The sequence below is a fragment of the Bubalus kerabau genome, chromosome 7 (assembly GCF_029407905.1).
Source record: "Bubalus kerabau isolate K-KA32 ecotype Philippines breed swamp buffalo chromosome 7, PCC_UOA_SB_1v2, whole genome shotgun sequence".
Taxonomy (NCBI): domain Eukaryota; kingdom Metazoa; phylum Chordata; class Mammalia; order Artiodactyla; family Bovidae; genus Bubalus; species Bubalus kerabau.
The window spans coordinates 103,921,032-103,943,893 of NC_073630.1; the positions used below are offsets into that span (position 1 = coordinate 103,921,032).

At 37.4% G+C, this 22,862-nt stretch overlaps 1 protein-coding gene across 8 annotated transcripts in view; it reads right to left on the reverse strand.

Annotated features, from left to right (window-relative positions):
• The window catches only part of WDFY3 (WD repeat and FYVE domain containing 3), a 285,583-nt gene that overhangs the window by 225,895 nt on the left and 36,826 nt on the right, over positions 1 to 22,862 (reverse strand). The window lies entirely within an intron of this gene.

Genomic DNA, 22,862 nt, shown 5'->3' on the forward strand with positions numbered 1-22,862 from the left:
GCTAATTCTGCATCCCACAGACAAAACAAACAGAAACAACAGCTTTCCAATAGCAACTGGAGAATGCTGTCCCTTAGAACTCCAGGGACATGAGCATAAACCTAAGATTTAATACCTAATTTGTCATCTGGAGCTTACACAAAATGAAGACAATGATCTCCCAGATGAGCTTCCATTGTGGCTAAACAGTCTGGCTTTAATAATGAAAAAAATGAACAAACACATATAAAGAGACTGGATGTTATGGTGTGATTGCTGTCTATGCAGTCACACTCAATTTTTAGGGGAAAAAAAAATCAACTGTTTGATTGATTTAAAAATCTAGCAGCTCTCACTATGATTCTCTGTTCTTAATACATCCCTGAGAGAAACAATCTGCTTGCCATATCTCATCATATCTTCCATAAGTCAAATAAAAATTACTGAAATTCAGGTCATATTTTATCTAGGAAGACAAGATTCATCCATGTAAAAACCTCACATGAATATGAATAAAAGTAGGAGGCAAAATACATCCTCAGTATAAGATAAGACCAAAGCCTGTCTTACCATAAATTATGTAGGTCTGATGAGGCAATGCCAAAGAATGCTCAAGCTACCGCACAATTGCACTCATCTCACACGCTAGTAAAGTAATGCTCAAAATTCTCCAAGCCAGGCTTCAGCAATATGTGAACCGTGAACTTCCTGATGTTCAAGCTGGTTTTAGAAAAGGCAGAGGAACCAGAGATCAAATTGCCAATATCCGCTGGATCACAGAAAAAGCAAGAGAGTTCCAGAAAAACATCTATTTCTGCTTTATGGACTCTGCCAAAGCCTTTGACTGTGTGAATCACAATAAACTGTGGAAAATTCTTCAAGAGATGGGAATACCAGACCATCTGATCTGCCTCTTGAGAAATTTGTATGCAGGTCAGAAAGCAACAGTTAGAACTGGACATGGAACAACAGACTAGTTCCAAACAGGAAAAGGAGTTTGTCAAGGCTGTATATTGTCACCCTGTTTATTTAACTTATATGCAGAGTACATCATGAGAAACACTGGACTGGAAGAAACACAAGCTGGAATCAAGATTGCCGGGAGAAATATCAATAACCTCAGATATACAGATGACACCACCCTTATGGCAGAAAGTGAAGAGGAACTCAAAAGCCTCTTGATGAAAGTGAAAGTGGAGAGTGAAAAAGTTGGCTTAAAGCTCAACATTCAGAAAATGAAGATCATGGCATCCGGTCCCACCACTTCATGGGAAATAGATGGGGAAACAGTGGAAACAGTGTCAGACTTTTTCTGGGCTCCAAAATCACTACAGATGGTGACTGCAGCCATGAAATTAAAAGATGCTTACTCCTTGGAAGGAAAGTTATGACCAACCTAGACAGCATATTGAAAAGCAGAGACATTACTTTGCCAACAAAGTTTCGTCTAGTCAAGGCTATGGTTTTTCCTGTGGTCATGTATGGATGTGAGAGTTGGACTGTGAAGAAGGCTGAGCGCTGAAGAATTGATGCTTTTGAACTGTGGTGTTGGAGAAGACTCTTGAGAGTCCCTTGGACTGCAAGGAGATCCAACCAGTCCATTCTGAAGGAGATCAGCCCTGGGATTGCTTTGGAAGGAATGATGCTAAAGCTGAAACTCCAGTACTTTGGCCACCTCATGTGAAGAGTTGACTCATTGGAAAAGACTCTGATGTGGGGAGGGATTGGGGGTGGGAGGAGAAGGGGACGACAGAGGATGAGATGGCTGGATGGCATCACTGACTCGATGGACGTGAGTCTCAGTGAACTCCAGGAGTGGGTGAGGGACAGGGAGGCCTGGCGTGCTGCGATTCATGGGGTCACAGAGAGTCGGACACAACTGAGCGACTGATCTGATCTGTGGTTTTATTTATTCCTTTATGCTATAATGCTTCACAGTATTATCTAATACCTAGGTAAGTAAAGAAGCAGAAAGATATACTGTAAATACTTTTTTGAGCTCAAATAGCATTTAAATCCGGAGAAGGCAATGGCACCCCGCTCCAGTACTCTTGCCTGGAAAAATCCCACGGACAGAGGAGTCTGGTAGGCTGCAGTCCATGGGGTCACAGAGAGTCAGACACGACTGAGCGACTGATCTGATCTGATCTGATCTGATGTGTGAACACTAAAGTCTGAGTTCATTAAAATTCCATAATTCAAATATATGAAAAATCAATAAGCTGGCAGTTTCTTATCAAATATACTTATCATGTACCTGGTAATCCAGCTCTTAGATATTTGCCACTAAACAGGGGTTGGAAAAGTATGGCCATGTGCCATTCCAGTTTTGTAAATAAAGTCTTATTGGAACACAGCCACATCCATTCAAAAATTTATGTATTGTATATGGCTATTTTCATCCTACAGGAGCAAAGAAGTCACAACAGAGATCATATGGCCAAAAATATAGCCTGTCTAGTCCTTTACAGAAAAAAGTTTGCCAACTTGTATACTTGAGAAATAACTTATGATGACACAAAAACTATACACAAAAATTTGCTGTTGTTCTTTAGTCACTAACTGGTGTCAGACTTTTTTGCAACCCCATGGACTATAGCCCCTCAGGCTCCTGTGTTCATGGGCTTTCCCAGGAAAGAATACTGAAGTGGGTTGCCATTTCCTTTTCCAGGGGATCTTCCCAACCCAGGGATCAAACCTACATCTCCTGCATTGACAGACGAGTTCTTTACCACTTAGCCACCGGGGAAGCCCATACACAAAAGTTTACAGAAACTCTATTTGTTATTGCCAGAAAATGTCCTTCCATGAGTGAATGGATATACAAACTGTGGCACACACATGTAACTCAACAGTAAAAGTGAATAAACACCTGATACACACAATAACTTGAACAAAGGCATTAGGTTGAATGAAAGAAAAGGCTCAAAAGGTCACATACTGCATGATTCCAATTACAGTGTACTTTTAAAAAGAGAAAACTTTACTGATGACGACATTAGCATTTGCCAGGCGCTAGAGATGGAGAGAATGTGTATAAGCAGAATAAGGAAGTATAAGGGTGATAAAAGTGTTCTATGTCTATACTATGGTACAGGTTATCCTAATCTGGGTATCTAACAAGGTTCATAGAACTATATACCAAAGAAAGATAAAAATGTTAAAAAAAACAGTATGGTAGGTTAAAGAAAAACAAGAAACTCATAAGGAAAATCTCCAGAAATTTAGGCCAAAGAATGAGAGCTTACTAAGGAAGATAAGATCATCAAGTATGGTCTAGGTCACTATACTCTTGGGTTTTAGTTCTAGTCTTATCACTGACTCACTATAAAGCATTAAATCAGAGAGAGGACTTCTCTGATTTTTGTGCACACAAGTTGACAGGTGAAATCTGAAGATGAACATAAAACCCTCAATGCAATTATTTCCCCTGTCAAATACAACACATCACATGAAGAAATACTGCAATTCACGTTACCTCGGAGTACCCCATTCTGCTCTCCAGATTAGCCATAAATACACAGGTGTGTTTTATACCAGAGTTGTCAGCCCTTTTTCCACACTCAACATCTCCAAGCTCTCTAGAAAATCTGGCATCTTCTTTCATACACACACTGGAAGATTCTATCACAAATGTTTCAGTGCTGTCGTTTCGTCGCTCAGTCACGTCCGAGTCTTTTGTGACCCCAAGGACCATAGCCCGGCAGGCTCCTCTGTCCATGGGATTCTCCAGGCAAGATACTGGAGTAGGAGGTTGCCATGTCCTTCTCCAGGGACTCTTCCTGACCCAGGGACTGCACCTGGTTCTCCTGCACGTTTCCTGTGTTTCAGGCTTAGTTCTGTACGAGGTCTCTAATTTTCTTTAGGGCAGTCAGTCCTGCAGACTGCCTATGAGCAGGGTGTAAACTAACTGACACCTACATTTAATCAAAAGATAAATCTGGCAAAAAAACAACAACATAATTTTCAGCGTAAATAAGAGGCATGGTAATTAGTTCTTTCTCAGGCTCAACAATAAAGAGTTTATAGAATAGTTATATATTTTGTAAAGCCAATAAAATAGGTAAAAAATTATTAAACAAATAGGAAAAAACTGGAAGATTAAAATCCCTGTACCAGTAAGGTCAGACTAAGTGCCTCCATTGTGTATAATTAACAGACCATGTCTCAAGTTACAATCTGGAAGACAAAGAACTCAGGAATGTCCATTAATTGTAAATCACCTACACTGACATCAAAGAGTAAAAACATTTTTAAAGGGCAAAATAAATTTTTCATCATGACAGAAAACACATCTAAAACTCTCCAGAATCTTCCAGTGACTTTAAAATGTCAACAAATTACGGGACTTCCTGGTGGCCCAGTGGCTAAGACTCTGAGGTCCCAATGTAGGGGCCCTGGGTTAGATCCCTGGTCAGGGAACTAGATCCCACACACCTCAACTTGAGACTCAGCACAGCCAAATAAATCAGTATTTTTTAAAAATTAAAAATTAAAATGCCAACAAATTCTTAAGATACTTTCAAAAAGAAGAGCCCATTTCCCTTTGTCCTGAATGGGGAACTACTGACAAATAGGACGCTGGAAGTAATACTATGTAACTTCCAAGACCAGGTCATTAAAAAGAATCCAAATCCTAGCCCTGCCATTTATATTATTAATAATTCCTCTCTCAGGTCTATTGTTAGGATCACAGATAATACATGAAAAGCCTTTTACATGGTGCCAGAACATTAAAAGCTCAACAGATAGCTTCTAACCAACCATTTACAGTTCACAAAGGCTCCTGGAAGGTGGCTATTATCAAAAGTTAAAGATGAAAAAAGTTTATTATGTTGTTAAATGAAAGAAAGTGACAAACTGCTGAAATCGAATGAAACGACAAAGAGTAAAAGATTTTCAGGAAAAAAAAAATCCTGCTTTCTTTTAGGCTGAATCAAATAAAATGCCATTTTTGTTATGTCAGAAAGGGTAGAATATCAGCAATTTCATAGGGTTAAAACTGGCAGGGACTCCCCTGGTGGTCTAGCGGCTAAGACTCTGCATTTCCCGATACAGGGCACCTGGGTTCAATCCCTGGTTAGGAAACTAGACACTATATGCTGCACCTAAGGCCCCACATACCGCAATAAAGACCTGGCACAGTCAAATAAATAGTAAATAGTAAAAAAAAGAAAAATCCTTATCGCAGATATACAAAAAAAGAAAAAAAAAATACATGGGTGAGCAAAGAAATATTATGGAAAAGATGTCTTCTTATTACTAAAGACTGAAATAAATTCATATCTCACAAGTTATAACATAAGGAAAATAGAAGCCAAGACTGCCATGTAATGAACTAGCCAATCTTTTTCTCATCGCCATTTTAATGTCAGCTATTAATCCAGCCTATTCTGAGATAAAAAAAAAGTTAAATATATTTGTGTACCACTACAGCATTCTCTTAGCAGAAATATCCCTAGGAGGCATTAAAAGTGAGGGAAATAATGGCTTACAGAAAAGTCTTAAGAAAAATTCACAGATTTTAGATTATAGTGCAATATAAAACATGTTTTTCAACAAGCAAGACAACACTTTCTCCAAATCAGACAAAAGATGGCTCTTATAATTGGAAAATTAGCACCTTGAAAAAAAATACAAATTCTCATTTATTTAATTAACATTCACTGAGAGCCAGATACTGGATGTTGCCATCTAGGTAAACACAGAGAAAACACTGATAGTTTGACTATATTCATGATAGAAAGGAGAAAATTACTCATTATGAGCTCCTTTTAATTTGTCATTTTAAATGGCAAGTATTCTGACTTACCAGAGAAGGCAATGGCACCCCACTCCAGTACTCTTGCCTGGAAAATCCCATGGACGGAGGAGCCTGGTAGGCTACAGTCCATGGGGTTGCTAAGAGTCGGACACGACTGAGCGACTTCACTTTCACTTTTCACTTTCATGCATGGAGAAGGAAATGGCAACCCACTCCAGTGTTCTTGCCTGGAGAATCCCAGGGACACAGGAGCCTGGTAGGCTGCCGTCTATGGGGTCGCACAGAATTGGACATGACTGAAGAGACTTAGCAGCAGCAGCAGCAGCATTCTGACTTAACCACATTTGATAGTAATGGAATTATTTCTAAAGATCATATACCCTATGCTTAAAATCCTATTCATATCTATTTATGAGTTAAATTTTAGGTACTCACTGAATATTCAAACTCTATAAGTACTACTGTCCACATTTTACAGAAGACGAGACTGAGGCACAGAGAGGTTAAGTAACTATAACTAGCCCAAGGTCACATACTAGTAAGGGGTAGCAGAGCCTAGAGTTAATCGGGCTGTCTGGCTCCAGAGTTAGTGTTCTTAATGACTTTATCATGCTGCCTCTCATATTCAACTTCATTACTATAACTCTCAGATTCAACTTGATTAGCATGGATCCAAATGCAGCCAACTTTCTGGTACCAACTCTATTCTCAGGCACAGTATTTAAAAATCTCTGATTCATTAATTTGTTAATAACTTTTCACTGATCTTAGCTTATTGTATGGAGTAACAAAAAACAAACTGGCAAATCATTTGTTACAAGTGGGTAACAAATCTGAACCAAAGATCACTCACATGGACAAAGACAAAATATCTACCGCCTCATGAACTAGTACGATGACCCTGATTTAGACACAGACACAAGAGATCAAACAACTGGTAGGAACAAAAAGAAAACTTGGTATAGAATACACATGCAAAGAATCAAAGATGACCCAGAAAAAGTATTTTGGGGAAGGAATGTTTGAGAAGTGATTTTGATCATTATAATATTCTACTATGGATTGGCAAACTACAGCTCATGGGTCAAATTTGAGCCAAATTTACTTTGTAAATAAAGTTTTATTGCAACATAACTATGTTCACATGTACTGTCTAAGGCTCCTTCTGTGGAACAGCAGAGTTGAGTAACTGCAACAGATTTTTGGCCCACAAGGCCTAATATATTTACATGGAGGCCTTTTACAGAAAGTTTGCTGACCTGGTGTGTTATACTTAACAATATTAAGCAGAAAATAAATGTAAAAAACATAATCTGATCTTAAAAAGGTGACTTACTTTATATAAGCATTCAGTTCAGCCACTCAGTCATGTCTGACTCTTTGCAACCCCATGAGTTGCAGCACGCCAGGCCTCCCTGTTCATCACCAACTTCCGGAGTTCACTCAGACTCACGTCCATCGAGTCAATGATGCCATCCAGCCATCTCATCCTCTGTCGTCCCCTTCTCCTCCTGCCCCCAATCCCTCCCCGCATCAGAGTCTTTTCCAATGAGTCAACTCTTCACATGAGGTGGCCAAAGTACTGGAGTTTCAGCTTTAGCATCATTCCTTCGAAAGAACACCCAGGACTGATCTTCAGAATGGACTGGTTGGATCTCCTTGCAGTCCAAGGGACTCTCAAGAGTCTTTTCCAACACCACAGTTCAAAAGCATTAATTCTGCGGTGCTCAGCCTTCTTCACAGTCCAACTCTCACATCCATACATGACTACTAGAAAAACCACAGCCTTGACTAGACGAACCTTTGTTGGCAAAGTAATGTCTCTGCTTTTCAATATGCTATCTAGGTTGGTCATAACTTTCCTTCCAAGGAGTAAGCGTCTTTTAATTTCATGGCTCCAATCACCATCTGCAGTGATTTTGGATGGTAGGTGTTGCAAGAGGGCATCAGAGGGCAGACACACAGAAACCATAATCACAGAAATCTAGTCAATCTAATCACACTAGGACCACAGCCTTGTCTAACTCAATGAAACTAAGCCATGCCTTGTGGGGCCACCCAAGATGGGTGGGTCATGGTGGAGAGGTCTGACAGAATGTGGTCCACTGGAGAAGGGAATGGCAAACCACTTCAGTATTCTTGCCTTGAGAACCTCATGAACAGTATATAAGTATTAAGGAATATCAAACATATTCTAGGCTAGAGACTTGCAGTTAAATACAAAATATCATCAAAATCAAGTTACCATCAATCACAGTTCAGTTCATTTCAGTCACTCAGTCATGTCCGACTCTTTGTGACCCCATGGACTGCAGCACACCAGGCTTCCCTGTCCATCACCAACTCCTAGAGCTTACTCAAACTCATATCCATTGAGTCAGTGACGCCATCCAACCATCTAATCCTTTGTCATTCCCTTCTCCTCCTGCCTTCAATCTTTCCCAGCATTGGGCTCTTTTCAATTGAGTCAGTTCTTCACATCAGGTGGCCAGAGTATTTGGGAGTTTCAGCTTCAGAATCAGTCCTTCCAATGAACATTCAGGACTGATTTCCTTTAGGATTGACTGGTTGGATCTGCTTGCAGCCCAGGGGACTCTCAAGAGTCTTCTCCAACACCACAGTTCAAAAGCATCAGTACTTCGGCACTCAGCTTTCTTTATAGTCCAACTCTCACATCCATACATGACTACTGGAAAAACCATAGCTTTGACTAGACGGACCTTTATTGGCAGAGAAATGTCTCTGCTTTTTAGTATGATGTCTATGTTGGTCATAGCTTTTCTATCAATTACAAGGCAATTGCTATCTCATGTACCACCAAGAAAATACACTGCCAATTACAAAGAAAATACATAACTTCATATTATATCTACTGTTAGATGATTCTAATTTAAAAATACTAAAAATGAGAAAAAAAGGTTTTTTAGAATTAATGGAATATAGCGTATCATTCCACAATGATATAAATTCATAAATGAAAGGTAATTGGGTTGTGATAAATCTACTAAATGGGATTTTCCACTTTATCACAGGGTACTTGAGGTTCTTCTGTAATACTGTGCCAATGAATTAGAGGTAGACTTCACAGATTCAAATTTAACACTCTACCTTTGCCTTCAAAGTATTAGATTATCCAATTTTATATCTGACAATGAACAATTTAATACACAATTGAGAATTCTGTGTTAATAATTACAAAGCTTTAATACATAAGAGTGGAAAAATTTTTTTTTTTTTTTGGCTGCCCTGTGGCATACGTGATCTTAGTTTCCCAACCAGGGATGGAATCTGTGCCCTCTCAATGGAGCACACAGTCCTAACCATTGGACTGGCAGGGAAGTCCTGAGTGAAAATTTCTATAATGCTGTTTTAATTCATTTTCAATCAACAGTTAGAACTGGACATGGAACAACAGACTGGTTCCGAATAGGAAAAGGAGTACATCAAGGCTGTATATTGTCACCCTGTTTATTTAAATTATATGCAGAGAACATCATGAGAAACGCTGGGCTGGAGGAAGCACAAGCTGGAATCAAGATTGCCGGGAGAAATATCAATAACCTCAGATATGCAGATGACACCACCCTTATGGCAAAAAGTGAATAAGAACTAAAGAGCCGCTTGATGAAAGGGAGAGGAGAGTGAAAAAGTTGGCTTAAAGCTCAACATTCAGAAAACGAAGATCATGGCATCCAGTCCCATCACTTCATGGGAAATAGATGGGGAAACAATGGAAACAGTGTCAGACTTTATTTTTCTGGGCTCCCAAATCACTGCAGATGGTGACTGCAGCCATGAAATTAAAAGATGCTTACTCCTTGGAAGGAAAGTTATGACCAACCTAGACAGCATATTAAAAAGCAGAGACATTACTTTGCCAACAAAGGTCTGTCTAGTCAAGGCTATGGTTTATCCAGTGGTCATGTATGGATGTGAGACTTGGACTGTGAAGAAAGCTGAGCGCCGAAGAATTGATGCCTTTGAACTGTGGTGTTGGAGAAGACTCTTGAAGTCCCTTGGACTGCAAGGAGATTCGGTCAGTCCATCCTAAAGGAGATCGGTCCTGGGTATTCATTGGAAGAACTGATGCTGAAGCTGAAACTCGAGTACTTTGGCCACCTCATGAGAAGAGCTGACTGACTCATTTGAAAAGACCCTAATGCTGGGAAAGATTGAGGGCAGGAGGAGAAGGGGACTACAGAGGATGAGACGGTTGGATGGCATCACCGACTCGATGGACATGGGTTTGGGTGATCTCCGGGAGTTGGTGTAGGACAGGGAGGCCTGGCGTGTTGCGGTTCACGGGGTCGCAAAGAGTCAGACACGACTGAGTGACTGAACTGAACTGAATTCATTCTCCTGCTCATTAGACTTCAAACATATTTCAAAACAAACCTTTATCTCAGTGTTTCATTATTTAAGAGATAATCTTCTTTGAAAGCAGCAGAGTTATAACAGTTTAAGAAAAGCAGGACAAAAACAGTGTATGAACATTTAACATAGAAGAGTTTTCAGATATTTAGGATACCATGCTACACACTCATATGTTTCTGTGTTATATGTTTATATCTGTCTTTCTCCATAACACTGATGAGAATAGGGGAAGAGCACTGAAGATGCACTGAAGAAACAACCTGTTTCAGAGTGGCTTGCCTGCTCAAAGATACACACACCCATGAATTAAAAGCAAGGAAAGGGAAAATAAGGAATATTGAGTATTTACTATGTATCAGACACTGTCCTGGGCACTTCGGAAAACTTAATTCATTTAATCTTCAAAACAACTCTCCTCTTACTCCTTTTAGCAGATAAAACACTGAGACTCAGTGAGGTAGAATTCCAGTCATACAACCAGTAGGTGTCTAGTTATTCATTCAACAAGTGGTGGGGTGGAGCTTTAGACTTTTTTCTCATATACCATTCAGTTCAGTTGCTCAGTCGTGTCCAATTCTTTGCGACCCCATGGACTGCAGCACACCAGGCCTCCCTGTCCATCACCAGCTCCCAGAGCCTACTCAAACTCATGTCCATCGCGCCAGTGATGCCATCTAACAATCTAACAATCTCATTCTCTGTCATTCCCTTCTCCTCCCACCTTCAATCTTTCCCAGCATCGGGGTCTTTTCCAATGAGTCAGTTCTCCACATATGGTAGCCAAAGTATTTGAGTTTCAGCTTCAACATCAATCCTTCCAATGAATATTCAGGACTGATTTCCTTTAGGATTGAGTGACCGAATCTCCTTGCTGTCCAAAGGACTCTCAAGAGTCTTCTCCAACACCACAGTTCAAATGCATCAATTCTTTGGCACTCAGCTTTCTATATAGTCCAACTCTCACATCCATACATGACTTCTGGTAAAACCACAGCTTTGACTACACAGATCTTCGTTGGTAAAGTAATGTCTCTGCTTTTTAATATGCTGTCTAGGTTGGTCACAGCTTTTCTTCCAAGGAGCAAGTATCTTTTAATTTCATGGCTGCAATCACCATCTGCAGTGATTTTGGAACCCTCAAAAATAAAGTCTCTCACTGTTTCCATTGTTTCCCCATCTATTTGCCATGAAGTGATGGGACCAGATGCCATGATCATATACCATACTACCATCAAATTGAAGGGGAAAAAAGCACATACTCTTTAATACATGCTAGAAATAAACCAAACTTTCTGTGCTGCAGTTTTATCTTTTGTTTTTTCACAAAGCAAAGCAAGAATGTTGCCCACACATGCAAATTCTGAAAGCTAGAGTTCCTAGGGCATTCCCTCCCTAGAAATGATCTCATTCATTCCACAACTTTGAATACCATCTGTATATCTCATCTCAAACCTCTGAGCTCCAGGATTGCATAACCGTCTGCCATCTGACATGTGCACTAGATGACTTACAGACATCGCAAAATTAACATTATCAAAAATAAACTCAATTTTCCTCCTCACTGACCTCAGGTTTTGCTCAAGCCAAAAAAATCCTGAGTATTGTCCTTACTTCCCTTGTCCCTCACGCTTCATAGTAAGTCCCACTGGTTCTGCCTACAAACTACCTCAAACCTGTCCTTGTCTCTCCCACCACTTTCTCCCATCACTTTAGAACACAGTGGACTACTATAATGACCTCCTTTCCGTTCTCCCACTTCCTCTACTGACTTTGCTTTCTGCAGGCAAAAAGTTTGGGGTTTTTTTGTTGTTGTTGTTAGTAAAAACTGTAATTTCAAAATCCTTCCACGGTTTTCAATATGCTGAATAAAGTCCATACTCCTCATCACAGTCTCTTAAACTAGATAGTATAATCTCTTTCTGTCTCTCAAACTTCATTCCACTCTCGCCACGGGCATCCCCAGGCATCCTTTCCACACCAACTGTTCACACTGCAGGGCGATCCCTTTGCCTGTGAGCTCTTGGCAGGGAAAACTCCTTCGGTTTTCAGCTTCAAGGTCACTTCCCCTGACAACCTTTTTCTAACAGTGTGGCAGTATCTGTCTCCCCATAATTCTCCATCACTTCGCTTTCTTTATTCCTCCACAGATGTCTATTTATCTATTACCTGCTCTCCAACAGATAAACACCAAGTGGAAAAATGTCTATTCTACTCATCAATACATACCCAGCCTAGTAAAATGTCTGACTGACTCAAATTTTTCTTGAATGACCAAGTTATATACATATATTAGGCTAAAAAGACTAATTTTTGTACAATTAAACTGTTTTCAGCTACAAGTTTAAAAAAGTATATGAGGATATAGGTAAAACAAGATTGGCTATTACATAACATTTAAAAAATTGTGAAATCTATTAGAAAAAATTGAATAATTGAGTTATTGAGGGAGGGTGTATCTTTTTAGTGTACTGGTTCATGGGATAGAATTAATTACTTTGTAACAAACTTTTAAAAGGTTAAGTTTGCTTTCTTAGAGGTTCTTGTCCTTACTTTAAAGCCCAGTATTCTTGTTACAAAATATTTTTAGTTCACAGTTCTAAATCCCAAATAACTTATTTTAAGGACTATAGTTGAAATATTGGGGAACATATTATTCAATATTCAAACTTACTCTGAAAAAAGTGATGAAAATAAAGTCTGTATCTCAACAGAGAAGGAAAATAAGAGCTGATGTTCAAATTTTCTCATCGTTTTTGCAGTTTGAAAGGACTAAAATTAGGTTGGATATTTGTAACATTAAAGAAAAGCCTAATAAAGTCATTCAGACCTAGCTTAATGATTAAGTCATTACCAGGTCCTTATTAAAAATGTATTTTGCAAAATACCAGTATTTTCTTTTATGAAATTCCTAAAGCACTTCATTAGGTAGATTATTTCCAGACCTAAGATAAAAGTGACATTTAACAAAAAATTAAAGAATCGGTTAATAGATTATATGAATAATTGGTCTTTCTCATTTTTGTATTCTTTCTGTGAGCAAGTACAATTAACATTTCATTTTTTGTCTTTATACTCTTCCCTCAAATTTCCAAAGAAAGAGCAATATCAATTAAAAAACCCCGACTGCTTACTTTAATATTAATTTTTCTAGTATTTTAAGTTCAAGAGAACTCATTATAAAGTTGATATTTACAGTTCTTTTTGGAGTACTGTCAACTAAATGAAATTAAATGCAAAATCTAAAGATATAGTAGAAATAGTTTAAAAGGCACACATTAAGAATAATAAATTAGTCAATATTAAAAACAAAATATTTAACACAGTAATCAAAATAACCTTGTTCAGGCATGAGTATGGACATAAAGACCAGTGGAATAGCAGAGAGTGCGCAAAAATAAACCCTCACATATATGCCCAGTTGATTTTCCACAAGGGAGTCAAGACCATTCAATAGAGAAAGAACTTTAAAAACAAACAAAAAAAAAAGGTAATGGGAAAACTGGAAATCCACATGCAAAAAAAAAAACTTCATTTTTTTTGGACTTCACTTATATATGTTACACCACATATAAGAATAAACTTAAAATGGATCACACACCTAATCAGAAAGCTAAAACTATAAAATTCTTACAAGAAAACATAAGAGCAACTTTTCATGACCTTGGATTTAGCTACAGTTTCTCAAATATGATACCAGAACTGGAAAAACAGATAAATTGGGCTTCTTCAGAATGAAAGGGCACCATCTAAAGAGTGAAAAGAACTCACAGAAAGGAGAAAATACCTGCAAATCCTATCTGTGATTAAGGTTTAATGACCAGAATACAAAAAGAACATCAAGAAGACAACCCAATAAAAAAGTAAGACTGAGCCATTTTACCAAAGAAGACATACAGTCAATAAACACACGAAAAAATGTTCAAAATCAACAGTCATCAAGAAAATGTCCATCAAAATCATGATGAGATAATACTTCACATCCACTAGGATGGCTGTTATCAAAAAATAACAAGTTTTGGCAAAGATGTAAGAAATTAGAATTCTTGCATAGCGCCAGTGATACTGTAAAATAATTCAGCCACTGTGGAAGACAATATGGCAGTTCCTCAAAAATTTAACCATAGAGTTGCCGCATGACTCAGCAATTCCACTCCTGGGGTGAGTAGGTGTGTGTGCATTGTGTGTGTATCCAAGAGAACTGAAAGCAGAGGCTCTAACAGGTACTTATACACCAATGTTTACAGCAGCAGATTTCACAACAGCAAAAGGTGGAAATAACCAAAACGTCCATCAATAGGTTAATGAATATACAAAAAGTGGAATATACATAACAGTGGAATATTATTGACCCATAAAAAGGAATAAGGTTCTGCTACACGCTACAACATGGATTGAAGCTTGGAAACACATTAAGTGAAATGTCAGACACAAACAGGACAAATTTCATAAGATCTCACATAAAATATCTAGAATATGGACATTCATAGAGACAGAAATAGAGGTTACCAGGGGCCAAGAGAAAGGAGAATGGGGAATTATTGCCTAATGGGTACAAAGTTTCCATTTGGGATGATGAAAGGTTCTGGAAATGCATAGTGGTGATGGTTACACGTCTGGAATATATATAATGTAAACTGTACACTTAAAAGTAGTTAAAATAGCAAATTTTAGGTTATGCACTTCATAATTTAAAAATATTAAAGCATATAAGATTCAATATTTTTCCTGAAATACAGAATTTAATTAGACCTAATGCTTATCATGACAAAAATTTTAGGTTAATACAAATTGATACAGTACCGCCTTCAAGGTATATAGCCAATATTAATGGTATGGCCATTAACTCCACTGGCCATACTAAAAACGAAGCTTATAAATAACCCAAAGAAAGGTAATTTTGTTTTTATAGAAAGAACCTGGCATTCAACACAAGCTAAACTCAGAAATACTGCATGGAAATAAAAGCCAAGTTCACTGTAGGCTTGAAGTCCTGAGTTGGCTATTTTTACTTTGTTTCTATTTCCACATGGACAACCCTCTCTTTAAACTTGTTTAAAAACGGGACTCCCAAGAAAAAAATATATGTATTAAATTTTTAATAATCAAAACTGTATAATTTTCATGTGTGCTGATCTCAATTAAAAAAGAATTAGGAGAAAAGGCCTTACATGCTTTTGGCAAGCAGCACAAAACCAATCACTTAATATGCTATTTTCTTTCAGGAATGCTACTATTTTCCAAAAACTACTAAAGAATCTGTTTCATAGTAAACAATCTTGAAATTACATTTGCTGTTTCTAATTCACAAAAGCAGAGGCTTGTCATATATTTAAGGGGAAGGTATTAATTATACAAATATCATAATGCTGGATAGTATAAAAAAATCATCTTTTTGTGGACAAGCTCTGATTTTACAAGAGGGATGAAAAACATCATAAACTAAAGCAAAACAGAAAGACAAAAACGACAAGAAATACAAAATACAAACAAAAGATAACACTTAGTCCATTTAGACAAGTTCACAGAAATGGGTAGGGGGAAACAGTGAATGTACATCCGTGCAGCAACACTGCCCTGTGAGCAATCCGTTCCTCTTCATCCACGTCTTGCCTGCAAGCTTTCCGTCTTGTCATGAGTCCCACCACTGTTATCCTCAGTGACAAAAGAAGCCAAATGTGAGCTTTAAACGAAAATGAAATGAAAAAAATCCCAGAGCTTTCGTGATCTCCACTCATTCTTTCAAATTAATCATGGCCTCTTGATAAACTGAAAATGAATATACTGAATTAATAAAACAATTTCCACCAAAGCTATCAAATGAAAGCAATAGTCAGAATTTTTGAGTGTTTTCTATGTAATGTTTTGACTCTGGATAGCATGATAAAAGAGGGTCCCACTGGTGAGATGTGAGATAATTTGAGGACTGAAATATTTAAGGACAGTAATAAATTGTTGTCAGAAAAGAAAAAACAGGTATCCATGAGTTCAACAATAAATAAAACAATAGAGATAGATAAATAAAGGGCTCTTATTACAGTAGGATGTTAAGTAACGGCTGATAAAAATAGGAGTGTTGGAATTTGAAAAAAATAATTTTAGAACCATAATAGACAAGATCAGTACAAGCGAGCTTTCATCAATGGATCCTACACATAGTGGATGAAGTTTTGATGAAGAGTAGGATATTTTATTTGTCTTAAAGTATCTCCTCACCAATCGCTATATTAGTTTACTACAGTAACACAGTGGAGAAATCAGACAAGGAAACAGGTGGTCAATTTTATATCACAAGTGAACAGCAGATGGATACTGCGTACCTCCAGATAACATGTGCTAAGAAAGACACAATCCTTTATGTAATATTCCATCCAGGAATGCATAACCAGAATCTTATCAAGGGAAAACATCAGATGAACCAAAGATAAGGAATACACTATAAAAAAAAACAAAAAACCTTGGTCATGAAACAGCTGCAAGAGCCTTCTTGGACCCAATCTTAAAGAAACTGCTATTGAACAATATATTCAGTGTCTATTTTACACAAACACGAGATGGAACCTCTGGGAAAAGAGATCTCTAAAAGGAACGAATGAAAAGAAAAGGTAAGGAATGGAAGAGAGGGAGGGTCGAGTACTGAAAAGTAAGGAAGGAAAAGTAGAGACAGTAATGGAAAGAAAGGGAGAAGAAAAAGTTTGCTCTCCAAGATTTCAGGGCGAAACATAGACGGGTCTCATAGTAAGATGTCTACCTTTTGAGAATTAACTAGCTTTCTTAATTGCTCCTAGTGGAATAATTCCTTTATGAAATTCTATGGTCTTTATAAACAGCTGACATTATCAGGGGTTACTTGTGGGCAGTATTATTCATAATCAAAGTATAACCTATGAGTACTGAAAAGTAAACATGAGGAAACATGGAATCATGTTTCTAGTGCTTTCATTTTACAGACTCTTTTCATTTCTCAGTTCAAGGCATGAATATAGAACCATATACTATATAAAACTACACATATAATGTATACATATATAACATATATGTATATTATATACAAAAACTATAAAATATATATTTATAGTTAGATTCTAGGAGCCCACTTTTGTACCCATACTGTAGATTTCAGATGTCAGTAACAGATTCAAATAACTTTCATGTTGCACTTTAAGCTGCACAATAAAAACATTTTATTGTATAAATATAAACATTTCTTATAATTTTGTACTAAGCATATAAAATACAACAGATGAAAAATATACATTAAAGAGTTCACTACACCATTTAATTCCTCCAGGGCAAAAATCTTACTTCTTAAAGCTCTTTTCCAGTTTATAGAAATTATCATTTTTTCCAAGAACTGGAACATTTTTATGAACCTGTTCTTTAAGGCAGTAAAACCAAAATCAAGAAGGAAGAAAACAAACTAAATAGAAGTACTGAGGATTTAGTAGGTCCCAGCATGGTCTCCTCTCCCCACAAAAAAATGTTTTAATTACCACATTTAGCCTTTTAATAACAAGTAACATCTGTCCTTCAAACTTTAATTTAAAAATCTTAACTGTGCATGCACTCACATGTGTGTGTTTGTTATGGGTGTGGGAGTGAGGAAGGCAGGGAGGAAAAAGAGATAGAGTTAATATCAAAGGTCAATTCAGTTGACAGATGGGCTCTTTTGCTTGGATTTCTATTTACATATTTTCTTATGTAAATAAGGGCTTCCCAGGTGGTGCAGCAGTAAAGAATCCACCTACCAATGCAGGATATGCAGGAGGAGTTTGATCCCTGGGTCAGGAAGATTCCTTGAAGAAGGAAATGGCAACCCACTCCAATATTCTTGCCTGGAGAATCATGGACAGAGGAGGCTGGTGGTTTACAGTCCACGGGGTCGCAAAGAATAGGACACGACTAAGCTCACAAGCATGTAAATATATGGCCAATAGTATAGCAAGAACTATTATTTGGAACGAAGTTGTTTAACTTACTCTCCATACATATTGCTTAAAGAATTAAATGACATCTAAACATTGAAATGTTTGATCTATCTTATATCCACTGGGAAATATCCTCTGAGGTCTTTGTGCTCACAAAGGCAGTTTGGGCACCTCTTTCCATTTTATAAATAATGGGGGAAGGGAAAGTCATCTTAGACTTTTGATGAAAAGATAATCAGATTCTTATTGAAGTCCTTACCAATCTGTAATGCTAATGATGGATGCTCTTAGCAGTTGCTGCTTACCACATGTCTTAACTTACCAAAAATAAATATTCCAGTTGGCTAACAGATTACCAGTCCTTAACTCTGAGTGAGATATTATTTTTTCTACCTTCAAACTGCAAAGCTTTAATTAGCTTATGTTTATTCTTTCATTAAAAAAAAAAAAAAACTTTGAAAATAAAACAAATTCCTGCAAGCCTACATCAAAAGCCAAAGCATTCAGGCTACAAATAACTCACCTAGCCCCACTGATTTTAGCTCAGAGCCCTGACAGATCAGTGAATCATTTTAGACATACACCAGCACAAATTATTATAAAATGTTTACACTTATTCTACTTTCTTAAAAAGCAGATTCCTTTAATATTATTTTATAGCATGTACAGAATATTTCCTAGGAAATAATCATGGCAGAGATTTCATCAATGTAAAAAGCAGCAAAAATAACTAAATGCTATATCTGCATTCTATTTCCTAGGCACCAGCTAAGTTTCCTGTGTAGGACTTAATGCTGAACAAAGACAGTTCACATTCGTTTAACCATTTAACAGGATCCTTGCAACAATTCTTTGCGAAGAAAAGTAACATGTTTAAGTACTTACGGCTCCACATTCAGCATTTTATATGAATATCTCTTTAATTCTAAGAATAATCATATGGAATTGATATATTAATCCCATTTCTACTGAAGAGAACACTGAGAATAAGAGAAGTAGCCCAAAGTCACATGGTAGTAACCAGAAGAACGAGGCTGCTTGAGAAACACATCTGCCTAACTCCAAAGCTTCTGTTCTTTCCCTCACCCTGTGCTGCTGCATCATCACAAAGGAGGAAACAGAGGCTAAGTACTCAAACCAGGCTGCTTAGCCACAAAGTGGTAAACAAGATCTCAACCTAGGATTTCTAATTCTGAAACTTTTGTCACTACAGTACCTGGTACTTCCCACTTCAGGACCTAGACAACTATCCTAATACAGAGAGAATACAAGAGATATAGACAACTCCAGGAGTTGGTGATGGACAGGGAAGCCCCGTGTGCTGTAGTCTATAGGGTCGCAAAGGGTTGGACATGACTGAGTGACTGAACTGAACTGATAGACAAAGTATAAAATCATGGCTCCAAATTTCCCCCCAGAAAGTTTGTAAGAAGCAGCACACATTAATATGACATCTGTACTTTCACGGAAAACCTCGTAACATAGAAAAGGTCTGACGCACACAACTCTCTTTGCTTTTCCAACCGCAGTTAAGCTGACCTGGGTTCACTTCGCGGAAAAGACTTCTTAGTTTGTTCAACCACTCAACACAGAATTGAACACCTAACCCTCTAGGAGCTGGGGACTGTGATTCCCTAACCCTCTCCTCTCTCTTTATCAAGTAACCATCTGACACCAACCCTCACCTCAGTGCCATATGCATTCCCTTTAACATCTTTCTTTTCCCAACTTCTGCTCCATTAACCTGAAAAAACCTTTCTTAATTATTCTCATTTACTAACTTCAACCCAGTAATAACTACTTCCAGTCACTATTTAATTCCCCTGGAGATTGTTCTTATGTATCTTGTGCAGCTTCCTACTCCTGTGACAGGAATATTTTCCAATATCACAAAGAAGAAACAAATGCAGAAGGTGGATTTCTATAAGAAATTTGTTCTGGACTCTCTTCAAAAGGTCACTATCATTAAAAAAAAAAAAAAAAAAAAAAAAACAGAGAAAAAGGATAAGAGAAACCAATTCAGATTTTTAAAAGAACAAAAAGACATAAACAAATGTAAGGTGTAGATCAAACCAACCTGTTGTTTGAAAAAAGGTATAAAAGATATCTTGGGGATGGTTGGAAAATTTGGATATGGACTAGATTTAAACATGACAGTATGGGATGACTATTATTTTCTAATATATGATAATGTTACAGTAGTCAGAGAGAAGAATGTCCTTATTTCTAGGAGGTGCATGCTGAAGTGTTTACAAGTGTGAAGCATCATAATGGTTCAAATTACTTTCAAATGGTTCAGTGATGCCTCACTCCTCTGTGAAATATATACAAACACAACGAGAATGCAAGTGGCAAAACACTGGTAATTGTTGAATTAAGGTTAAAGGTATTTGGATGTACACTGCATTCATTCATTGAGCTTTTCTGTACGCTGGAAATTTTCAAAACTCAAAGTTCAGTTTAAAAGAAGGGACATAAAACCACTGGCCAGTCTCCACTTGCTTTTAGATTTCTAGTATTTTTGTTAGACCAGAAGTATGGATGTGAGAGTTGGACTGTGAAGAAAGCTGAGCACCGAAGAATTGATGCTTTTGAACTGTGGTGTTGGAGAAGACTCTTGAGAGTCCCTTGGACTGCAAGGAGATCCAACCAGTCCATTCTGAAAGAGATCAGCCCTGGGATTTCTTTGGAAGGAATGATGCTCAAGTTGAAACTCCAATACTTTGGCCACCTCATGTGAAGAGTTGTCTCATTGGAAAAGACTCTGATGCTGGGAGGGATTGGGGGCAGGAGGAGAAGGGGACGACAGAGGATGAGGTGGCTGGATGGCATCACTGACTCGATGGACGTGAGTCTGGGTGAACTCCGGGAGTTGGTGATGGACAGGGAGGCCTGGCGTGCTGTGATTCATGGGGTCGCAAAGAGTCAGACACAACCGAGCGACTGAACTGAATTGAACTGAAGAAACTTCCCGCTGATCTACAAAGGGCTAACTGCTAAATATTAGATTGGTTTACTACTCCAGCCAGGTTGTAAGAAGGATATACAAAATTATAATGCTTTTTTTCTCCTCTAAAAACAGACTTTCTTGGCGGTCCAATGGTTAAGAATACCCCATCTGATGTAGTGAAAACAACAACTAAAAAAATTAAAACAAATGTATTTTATATTAATACTTTAAACATAAAACCATGTGATTTTCTGTTGTTACTAAAGATGAAAAATTATGGTTGTGCTGTACAAATCTTTTCTTAAACCATGGAGTTTACTGTCACAATGAGAACATCATATACCAAGGTAAACAAATGGGTAAAGGATCAAACTATATATTTCTAATTAAAATATGTGAATTATTTGCATATACATTACACAATCTCATATATGTTCTTCACCTTTCTGTTAATTCTGTGGTAGATACTTTCTTATTCTTAAAAGGTTCAACCACTCTTAAAAGTCCTGCTCTTAGGCAAATCATACAGAAGGAAATATAATAAACTGAAAGAAAATGTAAAAAAGAATGGCTAAGGCCACTGTTTTGTTTTGTTTTTTTTGGTGGACTACAGGTCAAAGAGAACACTGTTTAAATTTTATGTTTCTTTAAAATTAAGCTACAAGATATGACTTGTGAAAGATATGAAAAATTCATTTAATTAACAGACTATTTTCCACTATTAAATGAGACTTAAAACTCCCCATTCCAGACTCATAAACTATTAACTGTGGGAAATAAGTTTGCCACAAAGTCCTTACACTTACAAAGAAAAAGCAAGGAACTAACTCAAATCAATAACCTTGAAATGTAACTAAAATCTCAAAAGTGTTTTCGTGTAACTAAAATCTCAAAAAGAAAAAAGGATTGCTTCAGTTACTAAAGATATTTATTTTCTTCCTACACACAAGCCCTTGGAGAATCTGCCCTTTCCCCACTCACTGAAAAGGCAATGCTATTGTGAACACATAGCTGGGTTGTTCCAACGACTGCACGGGTGTTGGACATCATTCACAACGTGAGACAAATGAATCCTCTCTCTTAGCAAGTTAGAATTTAGAATATGAGAACCAGGATAATTAGCTGTGGGGGCCGAGAAGCTTGCTGAACCTCACACCCACAACTGACCACTGCATGTTAAGAAAACAGAATAAACCATTTGGAAGAGAGACACAAAAACAAAGAGTATAAGCAATTTCGGAAAAAGAAATGGTGAATAAATAACCAAAAAAATTCCAGTTTCCCGGAAGCGTGGCTGCTCTTCCTGTACTTGAGTTCTATAGTATCTGATACTGGATACTTGTTCTCTACATAATCTTAAAAAAAAAAAAAAAAGATAAATATGGACTTCTATGTAGGTACAAAATGTGCAAAGGAAATCACTAAGTAAAATTAGCGTACTAAATATCAAAAATATGGTTAGGTCACAGCAAAGCCTAGGATTCAATTACTTAAAAATCAATAGATTCTTTCCCCAAATAGAATATTAAGTTTATACAAGGTCACCAAGAAGACAGAACAAATTGTTCTGATCCAAACATTGATTGATTTGTATTTTCTTACTTTTCTCAGCAATAGAATATTTGAGGCCTATGGTTGATATAATGAACATTCACAGGCTACTGCCTTCAAATACAAATTTGAATATTATAAGAATGCTTCACACTCTTCTAGAGAAAAGAACGGAATGATGTCTTTCTTCATGTATAAGAGAGGCAGGATAAAAGAGCAGGTGAGTCTGAGCCCCGGTGTCAGACTCCCACATTTAAATCCTGGTTGTGCCATTTCCTAATCCTGTGGCCTTTGGCAAGGTACTTCTCCTGCTTGTTTC